Source organism: Cibotium barometz, chromosome 59, assembly GCF_041138505.1.
Source record: "Cibotium barometz isolate CiBa-2024 chromosome 59, ASM4113850v1, whole genome shotgun sequence".
NCBI classification, from domain to species: domain Eukaryota; kingdom Viridiplantae; phylum Streptophyta; class Polypodiopsida; order Cyatheales; family Cibotiaceae; genus Cibotium; species Cibotium barometz.
This window is the reverse complement of record NC_141104.1, coordinates 28,856,540-28,881,533: the sequence shown is the minus strand read 5'-3', so window position 1 is coordinate 28,881,533 and position 24,994 is coordinate 28,856,540. Positions and strand designations below refer to the sequence as shown.

General features: G+C 43.8%; 1 protein-coding gene across 5 annotated transcripts in view; it reads left to right on the top strand.

Annotated features, from left to right (window-relative positions):
• Positions 1-10,632: 10,632 nt before the first annotated feature.
• Positions 10,633-24,994, top strand: part of LOC147605682 (serine/arginine-rich splicing factor SR30-like) — a 63,230-nt gene continuing 48,868 nt past the window's right edge. For 2 of the 5 annotated variants that reach the window (XR_015265106.1, XM_086792996.1), the window contains exon 1: positions 10,654-10,777. The gene's annotated coding sequence lies outside the window, so the exon portion shown is untranslated. Of the gene's footprint in view, positions 10,778-10,995; positions 11,041-24,994 lie in introns of those variants that run through there. The other 3 variants (XM_086792997.1, XM_086792998.1, XM_086793000.1) reach the window with 3 other exon arrangements.

Genomic DNA, 24,994 nt, shown 5'->3' with positions numbered 1-24,994 from the left:
TTTTGGCTCAAGAAGGAGAGGGCATGGCTCATAATGTTGCCTATACCTTTTACAAAGACAATGCCAAGAGATGCTTAAAAACATGACACTTACAACAAGAGCCTCAAGGGTGATACACAACAACATTAAAGATGCGCACTTAGTGTACATGTGCCCAACTTTAAACCACTCAAAAACTGAGTTTGTTGATGAAAAAACCAGAAAACTTCAACCTCTTTGGATTATGGGATGAAGACAATGGTTCATGGTTGCACCATTTCTCCTTGGAAGCTTGCCAAGGTAAGCATAGAAGCGGGTTGATGATGAAGACTTATAACGTGGCACTTATGGTGTGTGTCGGGCCTCCAATGTTGATGAAGAAGAGCCTCCTTAGTGTTAAAGACCTCCTCCTTTGATGGTTAAGACCACATTAGTGTTAAGCAACACTTTGTTTGGTGATTAAGATCACCATTAGTGTTTAAGAAACACGATTAGTGCTTAAGAGCACATTTCTAGCATCTAATGACACTTGTATTGGTGATTAGATTCACCATTAGTGTTTAATAACACTCTTGGTGTTTTGGAATAACTCCCTTTTGCTAGATTAGAAGCCTCATTAGTGTTAATCAACACTATTAGTGCTCATAAGCACACTTTGAAAGCTTTGTGAACTTGAAGATGATGAGGAAGCTTGATGACGTTTTGATGAATGAGACTTATGAATGCCTCATGTGGTTGGCCACCGCTTCAAAATCAAGAATAAGATCATCAACAACAAGCCCTCACAAGATCACTTAGGTGATTAGGGCAAAGAGGGGAGGATTAGAGCAAGAAAAGAAAAAGTTTTGAAGCTTTAATGGAGAGCTTCAATGGAGTTGAGAAAATGCTGCCTGGTTTTTTTGCTGTAGCGCGCACAAGGATGCACCATTGGCCTTGAAACTTGAGTTGTAGACTCTTCAGGGTGTGGGCTTTAAAATCCCTAAGGCAATGTTGCTAATGATCAATTGTAGGCGTCGTATTTTTGTATGACCATGCCTACAACCAAGATATGCACCGGCCTGCACAGGCGACAATGCCGCGATGGAAAACGTACGATTCAGCTAATGATCTATACGACAACATGCGCTCGGATGTCCTCTACATTTCCCTTGAAGAAAGCTCGGCGAGTTGTTGCCTCCACGAGCTGCTAGAGCTCCTCCACTGCCAGGGGGTTCAGCTCCAAAGGATAAGGAAAAGTGAAAATTTTGACCTATTCTACACCACAAAGGGGACCTACTCAACCAAAGCTCTAGATAACATGTTAGAATTCGTGGTGCTTATGCTAGATCAAGTATGTAGAGGAGAGGGACTCACAATAGAACAATATCTTGCTTATTAAGTTGCTCAAATACAACTAGGCTTCTTGCTTCATACAAAATGCCTCCTAGCTTCACCTTTAAATAGGTGAGCTAGTGGACCTTAAGTCCCTTCACACACACACCCTTTTCCTACCCTTTTACATGACCTTAGTCTTTTAATAATGTTCACACATCACTACCACAAGGGCCAGGTAGCGCACATAATATATTCCCTTATTCCCCACATGCATACTATAAGAAGCTCTAGAGCACTCTACATAGGTGCATCCTATGCCTAGCCTTCTCCTCAAACCTCCGTAGAAGTTCACCCCTTAATAGGTGCCTCCCTTGCCTCAACCTTTCCCTTAAGACCCCCTTTGGTGCACAACAACACAATCCTCATGTGCTCCCTCAGTAACCAATATCCTCCCAAATTCCTACATAGCATGTGCAGTGACCATAGGTTCTCCTCACCCCCAACCATGAGGCTTTGCTTCAAAGGAGGCTTGTTGAAGGAGAACCCCTAGGAAAAGGGGCAGAGAAAGATTTTGGGCTTGGCTTTGGGCCCTTCAAGCCCTCCCCTTGCCACCAAAAACTATTCTATAGTGTTTTTTTAGAGACATTACTTATTGAGGGAGATTGCTGAGATTGTGAAATATTAGAGAGGTACCCTCACGGGAGGATTTTATGATGGAGATATCTCAAGAGATCAATGACACCAAAGTGGTAAAAAAATCTTCCAGTCCCTCATCCCCCCTCTTAGCCATTCAATTCCTCCGTTAATACATGCCTTCAAACTATTACGATTGGGTTTCTTTATGGCCCTTTACCCCCTGTTGAGGTTATCAAGTAGTGGTATGAGTCTAAACAAACACAAATCAAATTGTTGAAAATCCCTATTAACTTCCCAATGGCTACGTCTCCTTCAAGTTCTAAATCCATGCAATTGTTGAAGAAGTTATCCTTGCTAGCCACCATTAGGCTATCAAAAACCAACCTTTGACTCTTTCTATTTGGCACCCTCATTTTAGTGATTTGGGGCTCCATGTGAGCACACAAGTTTTCATTTATTGTGACAACATTTGTAGCATACAGTTTTGGCTAGGAACCCAGTGTTTCATGCATAGACCAAACACATAGAGGTCCACTATCGCTCTCACTGGTGGGGGACTGGTTGGGGGCTCATCTTAGGTACAACCATTCACTTAGGGAGGAACGGACGTTTTTCCGTGAAGGTATGGACATTCACTCACTGTCAAGTCTCTTAATAGCACCAAAATGGCATATCTCTAATAGCCCCACCACCAAATATTCTCCTAACAAAGTTAGTTGCATAACAATTATGCTCTTTTAATGCCCATTACACTCATTATTATGGATTAGATTTGGAGAGATTTAGAATCCATAAGTGAACGGGCATTGCTAAGAAGGGTACGACCGTACCTTTGTGAAGAAATGAGCATTCACCTCCGAGGAAAGGAACCCAAGAGTGAGTTGCGCTTGGTTTTCTCCTAGTTTTTCCATGATTTTCTCCCCTTACTAAATGATTTTTTAAGGTTTTATTTTTATGCATATATTAAGCTAGCACTAAGGTACCTAATGATACAAGGAATGCATAGTTTAACCTAATATCCTAGGATTAATGGTACAATTAAGATAACATGCAGTTTTCTATCTACTTAAAGAAGAAACCAAAAAGCAATGGAACCAACAGAAAAATTAGAGCATTACTTGTTGCTTCTACATTCGATGTAACTTTCAAAGGTCCTATTGCTCCCAAAGCTCCATTGCAACTCCATGGCTTAAAGGAAAACAAAAAGAATAAAAATCAAACAAGCAACTCATGCCAGGCTCATACAACCGGTAGATTTGTATTCCATCCAGGCAACATAAGTCTCTAGCTTAGGAAGAGGTTGTGAAGGACCCTAAGCTAAGTGCTATCCTTGGTAGAGCGGCACCAAATATGTTCACCAAAATGAACATTCACCTTGCATGAGGGGATAGGGAGAGAAGAGAAGATGCAAGGGCCAGTCTGGGAGTATACACTTAGCCAACCCTATAAGAGGGTTAACTCCTTGATATGAAGCCGCTAGGGGATCACTCCACCACCACTTATGTCACCCAAGTGGATCTTCCATATGCAAGGTAGAGCGAAAGGAGGGAAGGAGCTATGGAAAGCTCAACCTCTACCCAATGCCTTCATGTGTGCATGGAGAGAAAGAGAGGGATATAGAGAAGGGAATGGAGAGAAGATAGGGAGCATCACCTACTACAAGCATACACACACAATCAAGCAAGCAAGCAAGCATGTATCAACGCACATGCTCACAACCATCACCACACAAGAGAAAGAGAGAAAAAGAAGACTCAAATGTGATAATGGGATTATATCCTTTTCACATTTCTTCAAATCACTTATATACAAGAGCTCACTTTTTATAATGGCCGGCCACCCATTTGACAAATGGGGGCCCAAAATTAGTTATCTAGCTCTATGTATAGTCTTAGAGGCTTTCTAGCTCATGGTCGGCATTACACATGTCGTAAGCTCAGTCATCCCATATCTTTTTACATGAAGCACTTAGCACGATTTTACATAAAAATGAGTTACATGAAGTGCAACCATGTTTTAATAAAAAATAGTAGGAGTAATGTTAACCATTTTCTCACTGTTAGCATTTTCTATAGCAGGGTGGTGTTCTGACTCATTTTCATAATGAGTTAGACACAACCAATCGCACTACTTCAATCAGAGCATGCAATGCAGAGGCTCACACCATGTTGATTGACAACTATAGAGCTAGCAACAAGATATTGGATGGTGAAGATGAGAACCAAGAATATGAGCCCTCCCGTACCAACTCCAAGAATATGAGCCCTCCCGTACCAACTCCAAGAATATCAAGGACTAGATTCACATTCTTACAACTCCAAGAATATGAGCCCTCCCGTACCAACTCCAAGAATATCAAGGACTAGATTCACATTCTTACAACTCCAAGAATATGAGCCCTCCCGTACCAACTCCAAGAATATGAGCCCTCCCGTACCAAGAATATGAGCCCTCCCGTACCAACTCCAAGAATATGAGCCCTCCCGTACCAACTCCAAGAATACCGTACCAACTCCAAGGACTAGATTCACATTCTTACAACCATGGACATTCTTCCACAGAAGCTTGGGACAAGGTTTGTACAATTGGATGGTACCAAATGTTGGATGAGGTAGTAGGTGCTCTGCCCCCCCCCCCACACACACATAGTCACACACAAGCTCAAAGAGTGAGAGAGACGAGATGTGATAGCTGGAAGTACTGTATGATGATCATGAATGTGTGGAGTACAAAGTACAAGTAGCCCTAGCCCTAGGGCTAACATGGCTAACACACTAGAGTGTGTTCACATGGGAAAAAAAACCTCTACCAGCACATGGTTAAAAGTGCCCGTTGTGTGTAGAGGCTGTTTACACCAAGACTCTAGACATCCGAAGAAACCATTATCACCATGATAAATAATTTCCAATCTATGATTGCCATCAATTATGTTGACACCACCTTCAGAGAAATGCCAAAAGTGCCCATGGACCTTGAGTAGCAATAAGAGGCAACACCTTATCCATATACAATGGCCCTACTTGTCCTTGTTTCCATCAAAGAGGAGCCATCCATGGTGTTGAATCTCAAAGAGAAATATGTACACACTTTTGCACCCCACAACACACCTATGTGCACCACGCCACAAACATAAACTATAAACAGCTGTGGAAGATAAAAGTTTAGACAAGTGCACTAGCTAAGCCAAGTGCAAGGACATTCAAGCTTTCATCATGGGCAAGCGACTCTCTACTCCCCTTACCTCTGTTGATTGAGTGTGTGCACGCAGTAAAGCGTCGAACCTTAACACATGTATACACATGTAATGCAACCCTCCCTACTTAAGTTACTACCTTCACATCGGGAATGATTAAAAAAACTCAAAACCCAAAAATATTTATTTTTAAAAAAAGGCACTTGAGTCAAATTGGCAATTTCAAAATTTCAATCGCTCGCTTGGTGATCTAAAGTTAGACCGGCATGGGTTGGATCACACAATTTGAGGGGCCTAGTGATTTATAGAGTTGAATCATGATTTGAGAAGTAGAATCAACAATTTAAGATATGCGATCAAGGATATTGAATCACATCTTAAGAAATAGGATCGATAATTAAAGATATGAAATCGAAGAGGTCAAGTCACGGATCATAGAAGTGAGATTGACGATTCAAGATATGAAATCGAAGAGGTCAAGTCACGGATCATAGAAGTGAGATTGACGATTCAAGATATGATATTGGCAAGGTTGGATCACAATCGATTATTAAATAGGCTCAATTGTCTAGAAAGTGGGATTGTCCAAGAGTTGAATCACCCATGATCCACCAGAATCAGCGGATCAAAGATTTTGAATTATCTAGAAAAAGTGAGGTCGTCCCATGAGTCAAATTTCCACGATCCAAGATGAAATGATGAAAGATATTGAATCGCCTAGGAGTTGGATCACCACGATCCAAGACTCAATGATAAAAGGTGTGAGATCCATGAGGTCAGACCACAATCGTAGAAGTGAGAGGAAAGTGTGATCATATGATCAAGTTTCTTAGACCGTGATTTTTGATGATATGATTGGGTAGTGAATTGCCTCCATGGATTGCCTCATGCCTCCCCCTAGAGAGAGAGAGAGGGGGAAAAAAACCTAGCCACAGACATCATCGCTCGGGTGGAGAGAGAAATACCTAGCCTTATCATTCCAAGTCCCTGGTCATCCAATATCTACTCCATGGATCTTAGCTTTGCCATCATCCTGCCACCCCCTAGTCATCCAATATCTACTACCTTAGTGAATGTTCAGAGGCTTATGTGTCATGGCGGGTGGTAGGGTCTTGCTGTTATTTCCAAGGCTGCAGCAACAAAACAGGCTGAACAGCTCTGCAACAACAGCTAGTCCTATTGAGCATGTCAAACTGCTTCAAGGATGATCCTTGTTCCTTGTCCGAACAAAGAGGAACTAGAAGAACTAAAACTTGGTTCCATGGTGAAGAAGCTTCCATAATGGGCTCCTTTAGGAGGTGTGGTACTCACACTTACACTATGTGTACTTGCAAACCAGGTTGTGAATTGCCATGTAGATTACCTGCCCCTAACGGTGCTACAAAAGAGATATGTCCTCATTATCAAACCTAGCTCAGGGTTGACATCAAAAGTTTGGAAAAGTGTGGCTTCCGACACATGGTTTGACTACTTCCAATTGGAGAAAACCTGGATGGTCCTAATCCTACTCCTGCTCCTTAATTTTGCCCAAAGATAGAGCAACTCAACACCCTTTTCACAAAGTTTATGGTGCTATTCACTAAGCTTGTTGGAAAATTTGGGGCTTAGAAGATGATGGCACCTCCTATTTCCAAGGGGTCCATGGTTTCTCCATGCATGTCTGCATTTAATAAGTGGATCATTTCTTCCTAAAACTCCTCTAAATCGGTCTCTAGCATACAGGTCTAGATGGAATCAAACAATGGGTACTACATTTTTATTTTTTTAAATTTTAAAGGTTTTTTGAACCATTTTATTAGGCTCATATCATGTTCGGTGGACTCACATCTATTGTCTCATAGTTCAGCTTGGTTGGGCAAGTGGACTGACACCTTTTTTTTGTATGAACTAAACTCGCATGGGTCTAGTGGTTGGGCAGGTGGACTTACACCTTTTTTTTTATGAACTAAACTCGCATGGGTCTAGTGAGCTAGACTCACGTCATGCCTAGTAGGCACCCCTCCTTTCTTTAGTAGGCACCCCTCCTTTCTTTAGTAGTTTGGCCATGATCCTCCATTCCTCCAAAATCTGATCAAAGTGTGGCATCAAGAGATTTCATACTCTTCATGCTTTCATTTTGGGATTAACCGTGGCCTCCACTTGTTTCACCAACTCTAGGATCCCTATGAGATCAAGCAAGTTTGATTCACGATTGATATTTTCTTTAGGCTTCACATTCCCTCCACCCTTAAGGGCTCCTCTAGTCGCTCTAAGAGATCCTCGTGTAGCTCTTCCTTCACCTCCTCCACCACAGCCCCACACTTGTTGATCAATATTTCAAATGGGCTCATCCGAGAAGGCAATGACTGATTACTTTTAGCATCTCCCCTCCCCGAGGCCCTATACTCTTCCTAATACCATTAAAGGGTGAGCCCATTCCCGATTGGATGAAGAGAAGATTTCCATACCATCCTTGACCTTTGAACCAACACCACTTCCATGAGCTAAATAGGCCTACATATAGTGCCCAATTCTTCTATACCTATAGCATGCCATAGGAAAAGATGACAAAGCCTCCACTAGTTGGATGGAAGCGATCTAAGAATCCCATGTCTAGATCCATGTAAGTAGGCACATAATGATCCATTTTCCATAGCACTCATACTTCAACATCCAACCTCATGGCCGAGTATTAAGGCTTAGGAGCAAATATAACCCTTGCCATGCTATTTATCTCGTTAAAAAAAAAAGATAAGAAGCCTCTTGAGTGTGAGCAACACAGGGTAGAAGACAAGGAGCTCTTCCTCCGGATGAAAAAGAAGAGACCATGGCATAGCATGGGTAAAATACCACCCTCCCCAACACCCTCCTTTTCATACCATATCGTATACCAACTCCTTTGAATCAATAATATCGTATACCAACTCCTTTGAATTAATAATAGCAAGGTAGAAGCCCTTATTCAGAGAGGTCCCCTTGAAATGGTCAATGAGAGAAGGAAAGCATTGTATCATTGAAAAATTGTATTGCATCTCTAAAGAAGTCTATTGGGTTGGGTGATTGATGGAATGGACCAAAAGGCTCTCTTACTTGCCCCATTTCTCAAGGCTACCAAAAGATGTTAATGATAAGACCCTTGTAACATGTTTACTTGGTTGCCTCTTGTATAATGATTGTGTGCACATACTCCAATGTGTATAACAATCCCAACTTGACAATTTTTATAATTCATTTGGTCATTTAATCTTGGGAATGTGCTTTGCCAAAGGCACTTCAGCTTCAACTTGACAACACAATAAGGGAGAATTGTTTTAAAGCAATTGAATATGCTAGTGTATCTAGGGGTGTTTAACAAAGTGAAAGTGAACTTTCTTCTTATGGGACACACTCATGATCACATCGATCAAACATTTAGTGCATTTGCAAGAAGCTATCTCATGATCACATTGATCAAATGTTTAGTGCATTTGCAAGAAGCTCTCTCATGATCACATAGATCAAATGTTTAGTACATTTGCAAAGAAGCTCTCTCAATAGCCTATAATGATGTCTTGTTGAGAAGCTTACACACCAAGGCCATTTGTAATACACCTTAAACAAACAATTGACATTAAGTTATTGATGTCTCTTATTGAGCAAGCTTACACACTAAGGCCATTTGTAAGCACCTTAAACAGAAAATTGACTTTAAGTTGTTGAAAATCACCTACCATATAGATTGACAATTACTTACCATGTAGACAAACTAAAGCCAATGGCTTACTATACCACTTGTTAATATAGTCACTTATCATGGAGTGACAATTGCTTACCATATAGACAAACAAAAGATCACCACTTGTTGATAGTCACTATCATAGATTGACAATTGCTTACCATATGGACAAATTGCACCATCCGTTTCATTTATCAAGAAAACATATTGAATCAAATGTGTCCCTTATGCATATGCCAAATTGCACCATCCATATTTTTATTTATTAAGAACACATGTTGCATCAAATACATCCATAAAGGGATGTATTTGATTCAACATGTTTTCTTGAAAATAAAAAATATGGATGGTGTAATTTGTCTATATGGTTAGCAATTGTCAATCTATAATAAGCAAGCGTATTTGGTTTGTCTATATGGTAAGCAATTGTCAACATGGCTTCTTGATAAATAAAAGTATGGATGGTGCAATGGTAATCAATTATCAATTTGTGATAAGTATATCAGTAAGTGGTCTTTCGTTTCTTACATTTATACCTAAATTGAATATGAATGCTCCTAAGATACAACCACTTGAACATTTGAAATGCTGCAGAGACATGTAGGGACATTGATCATAAGAGGTGCATTCAAGAGAGAAAAAGTTCGGCGAGACAAACCAAAGAAACATGTAGGACAACATGAAAATGGTGGGAAGAGTTCTTGGATCACCAGGAGCAAGTTCTTGCTAGAATCTATGAAGATGGTTGGGATCTTTGAACCCATTTGTGTGGCCGCTTGTGAGTGAGAGCATACCTTGCAATCAAATGGACATTCATTGAACATGAAACTCCTAAGATGAAACCGCTTGAATATTTGAAGGAGGTTGAAGATGCTGTGGAGACATGCACGGACATTGATCATAAGAGGTGCATTCAAGAGAGAAAAAGTTTGGTGACAAAGCAAAGCAATATGCAGGACAACAAGATGTGAAATGGTGGGAAGAGTTCTTTGATCACCATGGGGCAAGTTCTTGCTAGAATCCATGAAGTTGGTTGGAATCTTTTGAACCCATATGCGTGGCTGCTTGTGAGTGAAAGCATACCTTGTAGGTCAAATGGACATTCCAAAGGAGATTAATAACATCATTCATGCCAATTCTAGAGAGATGTACCTTGGGTCAAGAAAATCCAAAGCTAGAAGAGAACAACTTTAGGAAATATGGAAAGGATCCCCAAGACACCAAAAGAGGATGAACTTAGACATCCCTTTTGAATTGGAAATTTGATAAGGACCACAAAAGAAGACAATGTAAACAAAATATTATTCGTCACAATTCATTGTTATAGAACAAAACCTTTATTGGAAACTATACCTTAGAAATGCAAATTCTTACTCAAGGAAGAGGTCCTCGGTGCTTTATACCCAGGGCAGTCTCCAGCATTCATGGCAGTTCCTAGCCCGAGACCTCAAAGTATACAAGGGACGACCCATTGTTCGGGTGAAAGGTGATCGCTTCGCTCAGGCTTCCTTCGGGGAAGCCTTTCACTACGCTTGCCTTTAGGTCCATTTCCAGAATCCGCGAGGACAATACACCTCTGCTTTGAAGGTTTGAACGAGCTATTTTATTTTCGCAAATGTTTTACGATGAGCCTTGTGGTAAATGGAAATTACATATTTTTATTGTAATGCGAGATTTTTATTTGTACCAAGGAGTGTCCTTAGAGATGAGAGCCGGAAGTAAGACTCGATCACGAGACCTTAGTCCAAACACAGACACGCTTCACCAATTGCTCTACCGCATGAGACCTTACCCCAAACACACACACACGCTTCACCAATTGCTCTACCGCACTGCTGGTAAAAAATTACATATTTGTTGTTCACCTGTTTTCCTTAAAAAAAAATATTTATCAAATAGGCCCTAAGATTTCACAAGACGGGAGAGTGTTCTTGATCGCTTCGGCTTGCTGTTCTGTGTCGGTAAGTACCTGGCTTTCTGATGGCGAATTTTCGATTTTATTCGTGGAAAAACACAGGTCTTTTCTGCAGTTTCTACGTTGAGAAGGCTTCAGGGTTAGAGAGATAGAGAGAGAGAGAGAGAAGGAGGGTGTGGGGGGGGTGGGTTGGAGGAAGGGACTTCTCCAGCATGTCTGTGACTTTTGCCTCATTACTGTATTGTTCCTGTGAGACGTGCAGGTGGTCAGAAGGTGTAACTATTGTTGTATGTGAGAATGCGTGAAGAGGTATGGTTCGGGCTCGTAGCTTTGTTGATGAATGAGCCCATGGTTTGGCATGTGAGGTGGATGGCCTCTGGGGCTATCTTTCGGGTTTTGAGGTGGGAGCATGGATAGAGGTGAGTGCTGTGTTGATGAGTGCGCCTATGATTGGGTGGGGATACAGCTAGGGTTTAGCATATGTGCTCTGTGCAAGAGAGCTTCGTTGATGAATGGGCTATGGTTGTCTGGAGTATGTTGAGGTTTTGGGGTGGGTGCACGGATGGAGGTTTTAACACACTTTACTGCGAGTGGTGGGCAAGCTTAAGAGACTACACACATAAAGTCAAGTCACGTAGTCATGGCAAGTGTTTGATGCCCTTATAGGAGGGCTTTTTGATAGGCGCAAAGGCTGGCTGACTGGGCTGCATGCACTTGCTAGTTTGCTCACCTATCCAGCCAGAGCCATGGCCAGTCAAACTTGTAAGATCTCCATAAACCACATCCAAGGATCATCTGACGTAGAACTGAAACCGAGATTTCATAGACCCAACGACGCTTGCATTGCATGACTGCGATAGATTGTGGCTGACTGGGCTGCATACACTTGCTAGTTTGCTGACCTATTTAGCCACAGCCATGGCGAGTCAAGCTTGTAAGGTCTCCATAGAGAATCATCTGACCTAGAACCGAAACCCTAACATTGTTTCATAGACCCGACATCATCCCCACTGCATGACCGCGATAGATTGTGGCTAGGAACTCACCACCCAACCGTAGCATCCTCTGGATTCATCCACGGGGTTCTCGAGGGAGTGGATATTTTTGTACTTTGATGAGAAGGGTGCCACATGTGAATCCTCCAGGTCACCACGCCCTAGCGAAGCCATGGGTTAATTGAGGTCACCACGCCCTAGCGAAGCCCTAGGTTAATTCATGTCCCTAGCCCTATTCCTAAGCCTTTTGGGACGTAACCAAACTACTTTGATAGTTACCCTTCATGGAATCCTGCCAGCATCGTAGTGTGTTGCTGGGGCTGCCCTTTTTGTCCACCTTGATATGCTCATCAAGGTGTCTTCTCAGCTCTATTCTTGCCTATCCTATCTAGTCTAATTGCTATGCCTATTTTTTAAGGCTCATCAATGCAAATCATGTAAGCTTTAGTCCTCTAAAAGTATTCCTTGGAAGTTTAGGCTATTGAGCAATTGCAAATGTCCACTTATTCCACACTTCTTCCGACTTTCTGGAAGATCCATTCCCGGTAGATGCTAGTGATCTTTTACCTCTTCCACGTCCAGCTCCTCCTCCTCCCCTTGTTGCAACCCCGGTGCCAGGTGCTCCTTCACAGTCACCCGTTGCTGTTGCATCAGCTTCTGTAGCTCTCGGTCCCTCTACGAGTCCTGCTTTGACCTCGGGATTAACCTCGCCAGTGCTTACTTCATCACCACTTCCAGCAGCATCGGTTGAGTTCTCTATTGCAGCTAGATCATCTTCTTCTTCATGCTTGGCCTACGCTGGTGGGTTTAGTCACTGATGCACAACTCCATAACTAGATCTCTACCATCACCCGTGGACCTTGCCGTTCATCTCGAGCTTCCACATCTCATCACATAGTGAATTATGCTCTCCACTGAGAGTCTAGATGGGGCTCTTTCATAGCCGCAGTGGCGGCAAGCCATGGAAGCAAAGATGGCCTCTGTTGAGAGGAATAACACTTGGTCTTTGGTGCCATAGCCTTTATATCGTTGTGTTATTGGTGTGAAATGGATTTTCAAAGTCAAGTTTCATGCAAATGGTACTTTTGACAAGTACAAAGCCTGCCTTGTTGCTCGAGGATATGCTCAGAAGGCAGGTGAAGACTTTGATGAGACATTTGCTTCTACAGCCAGGTATACCACTATCAGGATTGTTTTGGCTCTGGCTGCACACTTCAGATGGCCTGTGTTCTAGATGGATGTCAAATCCGCTTTTCTGAATGGAGATTTAGAGGAGGAAGTTTATGTTGAACAACCTCTTGGTTTTGTGATTCAGGGACAAGACACCCATGTGTATCTTTTGCAAAAGGCTCTTTATGGTCTCAAACAGGCACCCTGTGCGTGATATCAGAAAATTGATACCTTCTTGTTATCTCTTGGCTTTGAGAGGGCATATGCTAACAGCAATCTCTATGTGCTTCTTTCTGATGGAGATATTTGTGTCATTATTTTGCATGTTGATGATCTCGTTCTTTCTGGCTCAGGTATTGGGTTGGTCACACAAGTTCAGTCCAAGCTTTGAGAGACATTTGAGATGACTGATCTTGGCCTTCTATATTATTTTCTTGGGCTGGAGGTTTGGCAGAAAGATGATTGTATCTTCATTTCTGAGTAGAAGTATGTGAAGAAGCTGCTCTCACTTTATGGGTTGTCAGATTGTACACCGCTCTCTTGTCCCATGGATCCCAATGCCAAGTTATCCAAGGAGGATGATACACCCTTGGTGGATTCCACAGAGTATCTATTGGTGTTGGACTCACACACTCACACACACAAACCTGCACATTAGGGTTAGGTGTAGGATGGAGAAGCTCACACACAAAAACGAGAGAGAGAGAGAGAGAGCCAAAAGTGTGGTATCCACAAAATGCAAGTCAACCCTTGCATGTGTGCCACATCCATATAATATAGAAGTACAAAATATTATATGTTAAGAGTGTCCTTTCACACGTGATATCCAAGGGAAAAAACCACACGGGAAAAAGTGTCCTTGGTTAAGCCCTGTTCACACATAGCACTACCATAAGTGAGCATATGCCTACAACCCTTGCATGTGTGCCACATCCATATAATATAGAAGTACAAAATATTATATGTTAAGAGTGTCCTTTCACACTTGATATCCAAGGGGAAAAACCACATGGGAAAAAGTGTCCTTGGTTAAGCCCTGTTCACACATAGCACGACTATAAGTGAGCATATGCTACAAATCTTCCCTGTAGTGGAAGTGTGAACTTGTACAAGGTAGCAGATCACTCTCTGTATGAGAGTAAGCCCAAAGCTTTGCGGAAAGCTTCAAACTTTTCTCGAGGTAAAGCCTTTGTGAATAGATCTGCAACATTATCCTGAGTAGGGCAGTAAGATAAACTGATCTCCCCTGCATGTAGCCTCTCTCTGACATAGTGATAATGAATGTCAATGTGCTTGGTACGTGCATGAAATACTGGATTTCGTGCCACGGCCATAGCACTCTGGCTATCAGTGAGAATGGTGGTGGGTGTCTACTGACACTCACGAAGATCAGCCAATAGTCTCCTCAACCATACACAATCTATTGTAGCTGTGAAGACTGCCCTGTACTCAGCCTCACAAGTAGATGTGGCAACAGTGGGTTGCTTTTTACTCAACCAAGATATGCATGAACTGTCAAGAAAAAAACAATTCCCAGTGGTGGATTGCCTGGTATCATAATCACCAGCCCAATCTGAATCACTGTATGCATAAAGCTGCAAGCTGTCCCCCCCTGGGATAGAACAAACCAAGATCCAGGGTACCCTTAAGATAACGAAAAATGCGTTTGACTGCTTGCCAATGCTTTGTGCCTGGGCTGTGCATGAATTTGCTCAACAAAAACACCCCAAAAGATATGTTTGGCCTCTTGTTACACAAGTAAATGAGACATTCCACTGCCTGGTTGTAAATGCCGGCCTCAAAAGGCTCTCCAATATCATGCATAGTAAGCCGTACACTTGGTTCTACTGGAGTAGAAATTGGCTTACATTCATCCATGTGAAACCTTTTTAGCAAACTTTTTATGTACTTAGTTTGCTACATAACAATGCCATCATCTGTATGCATAAACTTGCTGCATAACAATGCCATCATCTGTATGCATAAACTGTATGCCGAGATAGTAGCGTAAAGGCCTCAAATCTGACATATCAAATTCAGCTTTCAAATCAGCTTTGAAATCTGAAATTTGTGCTTTGCTAGTACCTGTAATGAGCATGTCATCTACATACAAGATGACTATGAGAATATCAGCATCGGTTTTCTTCACATACAATGTGCTTTCAGCTGGACTATTCACATAACCTTGGTTGGTTAGATGAGCATGTATCCTATCATACAGAGATCTTGGAGCTTGCTTTAACCCATACAATGCTTTGTGTAACCTGCATACTTTATGTTCCTCACCAGGAACTACAAAACCAATGGGTTGATTTACATATACTTCCTCCTGTAAATCCCCATTTAAGAATGCAGTTTTGATGTCCAATTGATGCACTTTCCATCCTTTATGTGCAGCCAATGCAATCTCTGATCTTATTGTCGTCATTCTCGAAGTAGGAGCAAAAGTCTCTTCATAATCTATTTCCTTTTTCTGGGAGTAGCCTTTAGCCACAAGTCTTGCTTTGTACCTGTCAATAGTACCATCAGACTTTCTTTTGACTTTGTACACCCACTTTGTTCCAATGACATGCTTGCCTTTAGGCAATTCCACAAGATCCCATGTATTGTTCTTCATGATAGAAGAAATTCCAGCTTGCATAGCTTGCACCCAATGCTCATTCTCATGTGCTTCTTCATAAGAAGAAGCCTCTTCTGAATCAAAGAGACCACCCATTGCTAATGCAGACTCCCCACGATGTATATTCAAAGCATGGCTGGAACTAGCCCTTGTTCTACCTGTGAGTGGAGCTGCAAGTTTGCTTTCTTGCAAAGTTTTCAGCAACCATCTTGGCACTGACTTGGCTGTGTCTATGGTTGTTTGCTCTTCCCTGACAAGATCTTCCACTTCTTCCATAGAAGGGGGCTGAATGGCTGGCTGTTCCATATGTTCTACATGAGGATTTTCTTGTGTAGGGGCTGGCTGATCTGAATCCCCCCTAATTGCAATGGGTAAAAGTCCATCAAACATGTCCTGTATGTCTGTATCATTGCTTTAATACAAGGTGTACATGGGCTGTTCTGAATTTTCAGCAAATACCACATCTCTACTGACAAAAATCCTTCGTGTAGTTGGATTATAAAGACGGTATCCTTTGCTCTCATTGCTGTAGCCCACAAAAATGCATTTTATTGCTTTGTCATCTAGTTTTGTTCGGAGTTGTTCTGGCACATGTGCATATGCCAAACACCCAAATGTACGCATATAATCCACTGTTGGCTTTTGGCTATACCAAGCCTCAAATGGTGTTATGGTTTTCAAAGCTTTTGTTGGACACCTGTTCAACACATGAGTTGCACACATTATAGCTTCCATCCAAAATTTGTGAGGCAACTTTTGTGCTTTCACCATGCATCTTGCCATCTCCATGAGAGATCTATTTTTCCTTTCAGCTACACCATTCTGCTGCGGTGTATAAGGCACAGTACATTGGTGTTTGATGCCCTTTTGAAGCATATAATCCTTGAATGCATTTGACATGTATTCTCCACCTCTATCTGAGCGGAGTGTTTGGACTTTACATCCACACATATTTTCAGCCATTGCTACAAAGTGTCGAAAGCATGTAAACACATCTGCTTTCGCTTTCAAGGGGTAAGCACAAGCAAACATGGAGTAGTCATCAATGAATGTGACGAAGTAAAGATGCCCCCCTATGGATGGTGTCCGCATTGGACCACATACATCACTATGTATGAGCTGTAATTTACTTTCAGCTCTAACAGCTCCATCTTTGGGGAATGGTTTTCGTTGCATCTTTCCCAAAATACACCCCTCACATACATGTCTTGGTGGAGACTTAAGAGACGGCATATTATCAACCATATGATGCTTCTGCAAAAGCATCAAACTCCGAAAATTTACATGCCCAAAACGAGCATGCCATAGCTCTGCATCATGCATAGCAGGAGTGTGGGCAGCCACTGTATTTGCATCATAAGTACGCTTGTCATAGCTGTCCAGCTTATACAAGCCTTTGTATCGTGTTCCAGAAGTGACTATTTCATAACCCTTTGATGGGTCTTTTACCAAACACTTCCCATCTTCAAATTCAACCTTTAAACCTTGGTTGTTTATGGCTGAGACGGAGAGCAGATTTTTCTTTATCCCTGGAACATACAATACATTTTTCATACAAATATTGGCACCATTGGCTGCAATAAGTATGACATTGCCAATTCCCTTTACTGGATATGTGGTATGATCTGCACATGATATAGTGCGGCCATTTGAAGCATAAACCAAGTGCTGAAATACATCTTTGCATGAAGTGATGTGGCTCGAAGCACCACTATCAAAATACCATGATGCATTCTGTCTGTCAGATGCAATGCAAGACATATCAGTGTCTGAAGCACTTGGTGTGCCACTAGTGCATGTAACCAAAAAAGTGTACTCTTCTTGGATTACATTAGCTGATTGCTGTGCTTTGTCATCAGAAGAGTTTGCTACTGCATTGCCTGCTTCTTTCCTTTTCTCTTTTGCAATCCGCTTCCTACATTCACCGATGTAGTGTCGTGGCTTATGGGGCTTGTTTGCATCCCCTTTGTCAGACTTTTCACCACCAGAAGAGGGCTGTCCATGACTAGCCTTGCTAGACTGTTGTCCCCCATGCTTAAAGCTCTTTGCTTTACCCTTATCCTTGGTTGTAAATGCCTTGTCTCCACCATGGTTGCTCGATAAGTTTGCTCTTGTTTGCTCTTCCTGCAAGAGTAAACCCACCAGCTCTTCAAAAGTGACGGGATCACCACCTCCTCTCATTGAGAGGTTGAGAGAGGTGTGAAAGCCCAAGTAGGAAGGTGGTAAAGAATGAAGTGTGTTGGTGACCATCTGTCTGTCTGGGATAACCTCATCAATGTTGAGCAATTGTTCGTGCAAATCTTTCACTTTGGTGAGATGATCTGCCATGGAGTCACCCTCATCCATAGCAAGAAGATCCAATTGCCTCTTCAAGTAGGCAACTCTTGCCTTGTTGCGTACCTGATACATTGCTTCCAATGTGTCCCATGCAAGCTTCGATGTCTTGCAAGAACGAATGTGCGGAATAATAGTCCTTTTCACTGAAAGGGCTATCAATGACATGGCCTGTGCATCTCTAGAGTCCCATCTCTTCTGCTCTTGTGTGGGAGCAGGTTCTACATCAGGAGCTCTTTGAGCACCTCCCCTTTGAGGCGTGGCTGGCTGTATGGTAAGTGGGCGTGTGTCATCACCACACATGATGCCCCAAAGCCCTTTGGCTACCAGCAAATTACGGATCATGAAACTCTAGAGGGAGTAGTTAGATCCATCCAACTTGTCCTCTTGGGTGAGCACACCAAATACATCTGTAGCATTCTGTGCCATGTCAACAAAATATACATGCAAGCAAACCAAGCACCAATGTGCACTGCCAGGCAACCAAATGTCCTGTGCACTGCCAGGCAACCAAATGTCCTGTGCAAATGTATGCCTGCAAACCAAAGCAAGTGTAAACCTGCACCAAATTGTCCAATTACACACAATGTGTATACATACGCGACAAATCACAGCTGTAATGCCCAATTACATGCTCCAACCCGAAAATCCCCAATTTTTATGCACTCCAATTGCTTCAATGTGCATTTAATTGGCCAATTTTCACAAAAGCCCCAATTTTTTGCAAATGAAAGAGGCTCAATTTGCTGATTTTGACCTCAATGTTGAAAGCCCCCAAATTCCAAACCAAACAAAGTGAATGGCACCACCTGCAATTTTTTTGGCAGAGGGCAACTTCTGGCAAATCCCCAGAATTTTGTTTGAATCTGACCTGCACTGAAATGGCTGCAAAATTTTGTTTGAATCTGACCTGCCCTGAAATGGCCACAAAATTTGTATTTGTATTTGAATAAAAATGTGTACAAAGAATACCTTTAGGCAGGGGCAGCACGTGTAAAGCAGGTGTTAGGCGGGGAGCACACAGGCGCATATGTTGACGGGCCAGCAGCCAGGCGCAGGCGTGCAGAGGGTGAAGATGGCCGTTGGAGGGAGTTGCTGGAGCTGCACAGTTGACGAGGAGGAGCACACGGGGTCCTCGTACGCGGTGGCCAGGCGGAGGCGGAGGCGCGCGCAGAGCAGACGGGCCAAGCGGAGGCGGTAGGCGCAGGGCGAGCTGGGAGGTCCCAGGCAAGCTGCCGGGAGGCCGGAACGGCCTAGAGTCGTCAGCTGGGCACGTGCGGAGCTGTGGGCGTCGGACGGAGCAGCGACGCGGCTGCTATTGCCGGTCGGAATGGAGCACCAACGGATGACGGCGGCTCTGGGCCGCCGGGACGGAGCTGCGACGGCGGCGGCTCTGGGTGGCCGGAACGGAACGACGACGGTGGCTCTGGGCAGTCGGAATGGAGCACTAGCGGGCGGCTGCACTATCGCCGCGCCGGCTGGAGAGAGGTGCCGCCCGGGGCTGAGTGGCGGTGGTGGGCTCCCCACTAGTGCCGCTGGCTGTTGGTGGCTAGAACCAGTGGCGACGGAACCGCCGGTCGGAAGAGCAGCGACGGAACCAGCTGTGCAGGCGACGGAATTTCGCAGGCTTGCTGCAGCTTTTCAAGGGGCCAAATTCCAGGGCCAGCTCCCAGCTCCCAGCTCCCAGCTCCCAGCTCTGATACCAATTGTTGGTGTTGGACTCACACACTCACACACACAAACCTGCACATTAGGGTTAGGTGCAGGATGGAGAAGCTCACACACAGAAATGAGAGAGAGAGAGAGAGAGAGAGAGAGAGAGAGAGAGAGAGAGAGAGAGAGAGAGAGAGAGAGCCAAAAGTGTGGTATCCACAAAATGCAAGTCAACCCTTGCATGTGTGCCACATCCATATAATATAGAAGTACAAAATATCCTTTCACACTTGATATCCAAGGGGAAAAACCACATGGGAAAAAGTGCCCTTGGTTAAGCCCTGTTCACACATAGCACTACCATAAGTGAGCATATGCCTACAGTATCGGCAGATTGTTGGCTCATTGCTTTACCTTGCCAACACCTGTCCAGACATCTCCTATGCTATGAGTGTCCTTAGCCAGTTCTCATCAGCCACTTGAAGGTCTCATTGGCAGGCAGCTTTGAGAGTTCTTTATTATCTTCGAGGTACTTCAGATTATGGCATCACCTACTCTTGTGGTGCTGATTTGGTTGGCTTCACAGATTCTGATTGGGCAGGCTGTATTGATACTCTGAGGTCTACATCTGGATATTGCTTCATGCTTGGTTTTGGATTGGTTTCTTTTGCTTCTTCCACTGAGGCTGAGTATAAATCCTACCTTCTCTCCTCCAATGAGGCACTTTGGATTCATTATATTCTGGAGCATTTGTGCTGTGCCGATACTTCCCTGGTAACTATTTTCTCGGATTCTGAGAGTGCTATTGCTCTAGCAGAGAATCCTGTGATACGGGGACGATCCAAACATATTGAAGTATATTATCATTTTGTACGCGACTGGATTGAGTTGGGACTTCTTCGACTGGTCTACTGTTCCACCAAGGACAATGTGGCCGATCTCTTCACCAAACCACTTCCGAGAGCTACTATGGAGGTGTTACTTGAGCGTGCTGGTATTGGACCGCCCCTCTGGTGCTGAAGAGGAGGTGTTGGATTATATTATCTCCAGATGGTCTACATCACCATTTTCATGCTTGTATTGGCCATTTATGAGGCCCTGCATTGGCATATCTTAGCAGATATTATTCAGCATTTTTTTTGCCATTTTTAAGGTATTTTTTTAGCATTTATATAGCATTTTATGCTACTGTGTTGCTGTCGGCTTACTACAGTTGGCCGACCAGGTTATGCGAGAGTATATAAGGGTTGATCCCCCTTTCCCCTAGTTCATCTCATTTTTCAGCATTCACTTGAGGTCATTAGCAGTTGGTGTTGCTTCCTACCATTGTACAACACCTACTACGAGCTTCCCTCGTGCTTAGTTTTCAGCAACAAACATTAATTTCCAGCATTTACAGGTCTTGTACATGGGCCTACATCTGTGTTTTCTATTTGCTTCACTTTCTTTCATTGTCAAACAAGACGACTCTCTGGCCACCTATGTAGCCAAACGTCTTGAGTAATTCATTGCGCTTATACTCTTGGTCTTGGTCGTCCTTTTGCTTATCTTTGAGCTCACGGCTAACGATTGCACGAACCGAAGAACTTGGGTCCAAAGAACTAGGGATGACCACTAGGGTCTGTGTGGGAGCGGGGCTCACCACGGAAGCCGTGGAGACTAGGGTGGTAGTTTGCGGAGTTGTAGTCTTCTTTGGACAATCCTTAGAAGTGTGTAACAAAAGAAACACCTATTCTTCTTCTTGTACTAAGCTGTCTCTTCTAGAGTCAATTTCCCACCAGTCTTGTCTGCTTGAGCTTTTTGGTTTGGAGTAAGCTTGGGTGCATTAGTCGAGTTCTTGGAGCCAAAGGCTCTCGTGCTTTGTCTTGGGGAAGACCCGGTCTGGTTTTGGCCTTTTTCCCATGAGGTGGGTGCCGTGGGAGTGGAAGACTGGGAAGTCTTGGGCTTTCCGCTATTGTACTTCATTTCAGCACTCTGCGCAAGCGAGAGCGCATCTTTGAAGGTGGCTGGCTGAAACATACACTTTCCACTGGATTTGTGAGTCAAGGCCATAAAGGAACTGGCCATTCTCGTCCTTGTCAGAAATGCCTTATTGCAAACATAAGTTTGAAATTTTATTGGCAAACTGTAGGACGAGTTGCGCGTTTTGCCGCGCCTTCCTGAACTCATCTTCAAGTAGCTCAAGGTAATGGGGTGGTAGAAACCGCCGCTTAAGATCTAAGATAAACTCTTTCGAGACATAACCTACCATACCTAATCTGTTGTGGGCATGAGTCCACTGAGTCCACCATGGAATGGCTTCGCCCTCTAAATACCAACTAGCCAAGATCACTCTGTTAGTATCGTTTTTTCTTATAGTAGCAAAATAAGCTTCAATTTGATGCAACTAGGCATCTCAGATTTGGCACAGGTCCTTCTCCATATGGAGGAACAAAGAAGAAAAGACGAAGATCTATGTGAAGAACAAAGAAGAAAAGATAAGAAAGCAAAAAGAAAAGCAGAAAAAGAGAAAGAACTGAGACGTGCGGAGGAACAAAGGGATAAGGAAGCCACACGCAATTATGAGGAAGACCAGCGCCATAGAGAAAAAGCCGACCATATTCATGGGCACTGATCCTCGCTCAGAATTAGGAACTGATGCTGAACGGAGGTAAGCCCAAGCAGGTACAGTCTTCCCCAAAGCCCTGACAGCAATCATGTACCCAACAATCATCTACCTAGGGTAAGGGGCTCATAACAGCAAAGACCAAAAGGACCAAAAGAAAAATTCTCTGGGTCAATTGTTCAATAGAAAAGATTCTACGCCCAAGAAGACTCCTGAGGAAAAAAGGAGGGCATCACTGGAGGTTATCTCCAGCTGGATGAACAGACACAGTACAAGACAGAGAACCGTCCTTTCTTCTGTCACACTGTGGGACACTGGAAGAAAGATTGCACTAAGTTCCAAGCTGAAAAGTCTGCCAAGGCATCCATTTCCACAGTAGCAATCGTAGCATCCTCATCCACACCTCCGCTATCAGCCTCGAATGCCGTTCAGCTTTTACTCTCCTTGAATTTAGTGCCACTAGTGGTATTTGATGATAAGCAGGAGGGTGAGGCAGAGGGAAAGACAAAGGCTCTCATCCGTGCCTATGGCACTACAAAGGGACAATAGTTCATTGTCTTCTTTGACATGGGAAGTTCTGAAGTAGATCTCCTCGTGTCTAGATCTCCTTCCCAATCAGAGTCACTCCAACCTTGGAGATTGACTCGGTCCTTTGTTTCCTCACCAGTGTTATAAAAGAGTCCAAGATCCTTCGTACCCTACAGATACCGGAATATCCGCAATCGTGCGTCCCAATGAGTCTTCAAAGGTGTCTGCATAAATGATCTCAACAGCCCCACTGAAAAACTCAAGTCCAATTTGGTGTTTAGCAACCAAATCAATGAACCGACAAGCTTCCAATACAAGGAGGCATCAACCTGCTCACAAGGATCATGTACAGAAAGTTTGTTATTTGGGTCCATCGGAGATGAAATAGGCTTGAAGTTCTCCATCCCAAAGGCCTCCAGCAACTCATGAACATACCGCTGTTGAGAAACAAAGAACCCCTCTGGGTCTGCCAAATCTCTAATCCCAAAAAGAAATGAAGTAAGTCTAAATCCGTCATCTCAAACTCCGCTGACAAGTCAGCCTTCATCACAGCTATGTGCTCCACATGACTGCAATGAGAATAAGATCATCCACATAGAGGATACTCAATGTGACCATACCGCGTTCCTGAAAGAGATACAAGTTCGGATTTGCAACTGATCTTTGGAAACCCTTTCTTAGAAAGAAAGAAACAATCTTCTGGATCGAAGCTCTGGGGGCCTGTTTAAGACCATACAAGGCCTTCCACAACTTGTAAACCATAGCTTTTGATCTCGGAACCTCAAAGCTTGGAGGTTGCTCAACATACACCTCCTCCTGCAAGTCACCATTTAGGAACGCAGATTTCACATCCATTTGATACACCGGCCCAATGCTGAGAAGAGGCAAGAGCAAGAGCTGTCCAACTCGCGGTCATCCTAGCTGTCGGTGCAAAAGTGTCCTCATAGTCGATGCGTGGCCACCTCATAGTCAATGCCTGGCCTCTGAGCATAGCCCTTAGCCACAAGCCTGGTCTTGTGCTTGTCCACGGACCCATCGGGCGTATACTTGGTCTTGAAGACCCAATGACTGACCTTTTTGATGGCCTTCAAACCAACTCCCAAGTTCTGTTCTTCTCTATGGCTTCAAGTTCCACTTGCATGGCTTTCCTCCTAGTCTCCTGGGAAAGAGCTTCCTTAATTGAAGTAGGCTCTTTGGCCCAAATGATACGAGACATCAATGCATAGTTTACTTGTAAAGGCTCCTCTGACTGACTTTATCACAAACTCTGTGCGATCTTCGAGTTCCATCCTCCATGGTCCACCTGGAGGGATACCCCGTAACACCTGACTCTCGTATGGTATCTAACAACCACTTTCGTACTCGAACAGAACGTAGAGCCTTTTGCTGTGGCACATCTCCAACCTTGGGCTCAACCTCTACAATTGACTAAGGTTGGCTATTGGAACAATAGCCTGGGACTCATCCTCATACACATCTAGCTCTCCAAGAAGCGGTGGCTCCTCAACAGTGGAAGCTGGAACATGCTAATCAAAGACAACATCTTTGTTGACAACCACTCATTCCGCTCCGAGTCATATAACCTGTAGCCTTTAGAAAGAGAGTTATATCTGTTGGGGTAAAGGCATTATGCCCACCCTTATAGTGTGTATTAGCCCATAAGTTTTATAGTACATAGTACACTTAGTACTTTTAATGTACTAAGTGCACTATGTGTACTAGAGCAAATATACATGTGTGATAGGGGAGTCACACACTCATACTTGTGAGTTGACTTATCCCCACACGTCTCTCTCTCTCTCTCTCTCCCTTCTTCTCTGTGTGTGTCTCCCACATGAAACCCTAACTGTTTCAGCTGAGCTTCTTTAGCTCCCTTCAACTGGTATCAGAGCTAGCACGAAGGCAAGGTGGGCATTTCTCTCCAACTACTCAAAGCAACGCAGGGCAGCAGGTCGTTGCAGTCCAGAGAAGGTCAGGTGTGTGTAAGGCGTTGCAGTTTTTTGGCAGAGCCTGGAGAAGAAGCGCAAGAAGTCAACGCGAAGGGCAGGTGTGTGCTGGTTCTCGTGTGCTGGGCGCAGTCTGTGTGTGCAGTGGCCAGAAGCGACCAGGCCGTCGAGACTACAGAAGCTGCTACGCAGGCCGTTGAGAACGCTGGGGTCGGCACGCAGTCTGTGGAGAGCGCAGCAGTTGCCGCGCAGGCTGCAGCTCAGGCGGGCGACGGCAACTTGGTCATCACTGTTTTGGGTACTGCGGCCTTTGTTGGGCTCATCCTGCTCACTATACAGGGTAGAGTCGCGAGGTGTGTTGAAAGCAAGCAAAAGATGTTACAGAGGTCAACGTAGACAGGTGTAGTCGTTT